The following is a 5,184-nucleotide window of genomic DNA, read 5'->3' as shown; positions in this document are numbered from 1 at the left end:
AAAAAGGTAGAGAAGGAGAATAATGAAGAAAAAAATGGGAAAAACACAAAAAGAAAAATAAGGAACTGGGTTAACCATGAGAAAGCTCAGAGTGGGTTGGACAGGGATACAGCAGAGTCAAGGTTAACATTTGGGCTCTGACTCTCTCTCTGTGTCTCTCTCTGTCTCTCTCTCTCTGATCTGCTCCTTCAGCCTCTCTTGGTCTAACTCTTATTCTTCTGTATCTCACACTCTTCTGCCTTTGTACTGGCTGACTCCTTTTCAACCTCAGGTCTTTCTCTCTTTCTGTGTCTGTTTTTGGCTATTTCCCTCTCTTTGTGTCCAGTTGGCTATCCTCTCTCTGCAGGTGTGGAAGCCAAGTGCAAGTGCGTACAAAGTGGCTGGGGTCTTCCTGTCTGTAGGTGAGGAGGAGGGAAAGAAGGAGGAGCCCACTCTTCACAAGGCCCTGACAGGGATGATTCTAGAGGAGAAGGAAGGGAAGAAATAGGGAATAGGGAAGTTGCTAGGTGTGTGAGGTAGAGGGCAGATGTCATAAGCAATAGGGAAATGGGTGAGGCTAACTTAGATGGGAAAGGAGAGAAAGTCCTGGAGATGGATCCAGGCTCTGGGCTCTTTGTACTGGACCTCCATCTCACAGCGTATGGCCTTGGGCCAGGAAAGACTAGGGCAGATCTACTGGGGACCCATGATCTCTCAGAAAGAGTGAGGGCTGGGCAGGAGTGGTCTAAGACACTTCCCCCACACCCACCAGAAAAAAATTATTTTGGGTAGTCATCCTGGGATTCTTGACTCGTTACTGATGTCCCTGGCCCAAGTCCCCAACAGGAATGTGTTTGCTGAGAGGGTTCAACCCCCAAAGCCTGTCCCAGCTTTACTTTGGCTCCATGGTTGGTAGGGGCAGTCCAGTAGCCAGCTCACTTCTAACCCAATTGGCAGCATCCAGAGAGTCCAACACTTCTAAGTCAAATCACACAGCCCGCTGTTTGGAAATAAACATGTCACTCACCAAAACCCAGGAAGGAGTTTGTCTGGCAGCCTGGTCACACCCAAGACAAATTTCTGGCACCAGGATATCTGGATTCTAGCCCAGGCTCTGCCTTGGCTCTGTGATCATGGGCAAGTCCCTGGCCCTCTTTAGGACTCAGTTTCCTTAGAGATGTCACAAATAAAAAACCTTCTGATGTTCTATATGTAGTTGGTGATCTGGCTGCCTGGGCTGGACTTCTGCTGTACCAGGCAGGGACAAGGCTATAAGGCCATTGTGCCCAGGCTACCAGGGCTGGGGGAGGGAGGGAAAGATACAGGGAAAATAATAGTAATAGCTTATAGCTAACATGCCTAAGACATTTGACTGCTAGCCAGAAGTCTGGTGGTTCAAACCCACCAGCCACTCTTCGGAAGGAAGATTGGGCAATCTTCTTCCATAGTGATACCACTTCAGAAACCCAAGGGGGGTCACTATGAGTCAGATCCGACTTGACGGCAGTGAGTTTTTCTTGTTATTTATAACTAACGCATACCCAACACTTACTGTGTGCCAGGCAATGTTCTGTGGAGGATCCCTCAGTCTGAAGAGAAAGGAGGAGAGAGACACATACATGATCTGTATATTTAAGAGACATCTGTGAACACAGCAGGTAAAGGGCATGGAGTGGAGGCACAGAGCAGATGGAGATTATTCATTTTGTTTTTCTAAAAGTAAGAACTAACATTATTGAGTACTTAGTATGTGTCAGACACAATTCTATGTATTAACTTATCTCATTTTCTCAACAATGCTATGAAATAGTTACTCAATTATAATCTCTATTTTATAGATGAAGAAATGGAAGCATGAAGAGGTGAAGTAATTTGTTGTAAGTTATACAGATAGCAATTTAAATAGTTGGGATTCAAACCCAAGCAATCTAACTCTAGATTCCATGTTTAATCAGTATATGCACAATCTAAAATTTGATGAGGCTCTTTGAGTGCTCTAACATTTCTTAACATACTTTAGCAACATAGAATTTCCTGGAAACAATTGACCCAAAAAGACAGAGGACTATGGCTAAAGCAGTCAATAGAAACAAACACTGAGATAATATATATGTTTGGATAAGGTCTTTAAAACAGCTAGTATAAATATGTTCAATAATTCAAAGGAAATGATGGATATAATGAGTGAACAGATGGGAGAATCTTACCAGAAAAATGGGAACTACAAAAAAGTACAATTTTTGAAATGAAAAATTCATCAGATAGTCTTGACAGCAGATTAGAAACTGTGCAAGAAAAAAAAAAAAGTGTTAGTGAGCTTGAAGACAGTTGAATAGAAATCATCCAATCCAAAGAATAGAGATTTTAAACTTGAACAGAACATTGTTAAAAGATGTTAAAGAGGATCTAAGTAGATGGAAATACATCATTCACAGATCAGAAGACTTAATATTTTAAGATGGCAGCATTCTACTACATTGGTCTACAAATTCAATACAATCTCTATAAAAATCCCAGCTGGCTGCTTTGCAGAAATTGACAAGCTGATGTAATAGTTCATATGGAAATTTAAGGAACCCAGAGTAGTCAAAATAATCTAGAAAATGAAGAATAAATTTAGCAAAGTTAAAGGACTCCCACTTCCCTATTTCAAAAGTTGCTACAGTTATCAAGACAATGTAGAATTGGAATAAGAATAGACATAGAGATCAATGAAATAGAATTGAGAATATAGAAATTGACCCTCGTATTTACAGTTAATTGATTTCCAACCAAAGTATCAAGACAATTCAATAAAGAAAGAATAGTCTTTTCAACAAATGGGATAGGCACAAATGGATATTCACATGCAAAAGAACTCATTAGAGCCCCTCCCCAACACCACATGAAAACATTAACTCAAAATGGATCATAGACCTAAATGTAAGAGCTAAAACTGAGAAATTCTTAGAACAATATAGAAAAGTGAATCTTTGTGACCCTCAGTTAAGCAAAACCAAAACCAAAACTCAGTGTCATCAAGTTGGATCTGACTCATAGTGACCGCTCCTTCCTGGGTTTCTGAGGTGGTATCTCTATGAAATTAGGTTACCCAGTCTTCCTTCCGAGGAGTGGCTGGTGGGTTTGAACCATCAGCCTTCTGGTTAAGCAGTCAAATGCCTTAGGCACTATGCTACCAGAGCTCCCCCAAAGACTTGCATATGACCAATAAGCACATGAAATATGCTCAATATCATTAGGCATGGCCTTGAAAAAGATAGTGATTCCTTAGAGAGAACACAGTAGCACTAATCATAAGATAAAAAATTTGATAAGTTTGACTTTATCAAATTAAAAATCTGTTCATCAAAAAGATACCACTGAGGAGTTCCGGAAAGATGGTAGAATAGGCAGAAAGACTGCACAGACCCTCTTCAACAAAGAAAAGCAGAAAAAATTAACACAGATACAGAAGATAATCCTGAACACCTGAGCCTTGAAGGAAAGGATATAGAAATGGACTAAACTCCAACTACCAAAATAATTTGCATGAAAATACCAAAAAAGGAGATATATGGAGCTGTGGTCTGGCAGTGATCCTGACAGCACAAACAGCTTGGATATTGTCAAGTGGTGGTAGGACCTAAGAATTAACCTAAAAAATTGGCCCTACTAGCCAGGGACTGCACGGAGGAATGCTCTGGTGGCTGGGGAATAAAAGGGGAAGCAGTGAAGAGAAAGGAGAAAGCCAGAGAGTGTCTGGGTACAGAAGTGCATTGTTGAAGGGCAAAGGTAGGTGTCTTAATTATCTATCTAGTGCTGCTTAAGCAGAAATACCACAAAAAATTGGCTTTAACAAGAAGAAATTTATTTTCTAGGAAGCTAGAAGTCCAAATTCAGGGTTCTGGCTCTAGGGGAAGGCTTTCTCTCTGGTTTGGCTCTAGAGGAAGACCCTGAACTTCTCCCAGGCAGTCTTCACATGGCTTGGCATCTCCCTTCCTCCATCTCTGCTAGCTCACTTGCTTGTCAAATCTCTTTTATACCTCAAAAAAAGATCAACTCAAGACTAATCTTGTAATCTATACTAATCCTTCCATTAACCTAACAAAGAGAGCCCATTCCCAAAAGAGATTATAAAGACAACCCATTTTCAAATGGGATTTAATCATAAGCATACTGGTGTTGCTGTTGTTAGGTGCTATCGGGTCAACTCCAACTCAGTGACCCTACGTACGACTGAACAAAATCCTACCAGGTCCTATGCCATCCTCACAATCCTTGCTATGTTTGAGCTTGTTACAACACACACTTTGAGAGAATATAATTCAATACATAATAGAGGGCTTCCAGAAGGTTCTCACAGGAACTCATTAACCTTCAAAGGCTCAGACTCGCATCCCAGAGACACAGGAGGCTCCTTTGAATTTTCAGTGCATCTGGAGGTGGCAGTGGGCAAGTATTCCTTGGAAAGGATCCTTTTATGGAATTAGAAATTTGGTGAAAGGTAGAATTTTCTTGAAGATGGGGGTGCTGGCATTGCCCCATGTCAAGGTCCATATTTATAATTGTAAAAATGGTATGAAGGTGGCATATGACCAATATCAACAGTCCAAAGAGGGTTCCTATGATACGGAGGTCAGACAAGCCTGCACCCTCAAATTTTTACCAATTCTGACACCACCTTCCCTCTCATAGCACTCTCTACTTCTCTGCTAGATTCAAGAATTCATTGCAAAGAACACACAGAACTCACACACAATATTCACAATTATGGGGTTTATTAGGAGAGTAACAGGTTACAATTCAGGATCAACTCTTCATTCAGGACAGCCTCTTCTCAGCAGTGCCCGTAGGCATGCCTCTCTCTGTCCCTCAGCCTCTCAGCCCTTCAGCCTGGCTTCTGCTCTGCTGGGGCAAGAGTTACAAAGGTTTTTCAGCTCTGCAGGTTCACCCCACTCTGCCAGGAAGCCTTGGCTTAAAGGCACTCAACTCCAGGTCCGTGAGTCAGCACACCTAGCTTCTCTAAGTGTCTGGAGGCACCCGGTACTGCCAGTAAGTGTCCTGGCTGAAGGCACTCAGCTTTCTGCCTTCATGGGCCCAGAATCCCACCACTCTGTCTTTTTTTTTTTTTTTTTCCAATTGTGATTTGGGTGAAGATTTACAGAGCAAATTCACTTTCCATACAGCAGTTCACATATACTTTGTCTCATATCATTGACCACAGTT

The sequence above is a fragment of the Orycteropus afer genome, unplaced genomic scaffold (assembly GCF_000298275.1).
Source record: "Orycteropus afer afer isolate SDZICR_OR568_19922 unplaced genomic scaffold, OryAfe1.0 scaffold00313, whole genome shotgun sequence".
NCBI classification, from domain to species: domain Eukaryota; kingdom Metazoa; phylum Chordata; class Mammalia; order Tubulidentata; family Orycteropodidae; genus Orycteropus; species Orycteropus afer.
The sequence above is the reverse complement of the archived record's forward strand: the minus strand, read 5'-3'. Positions refer to the sequence as shown.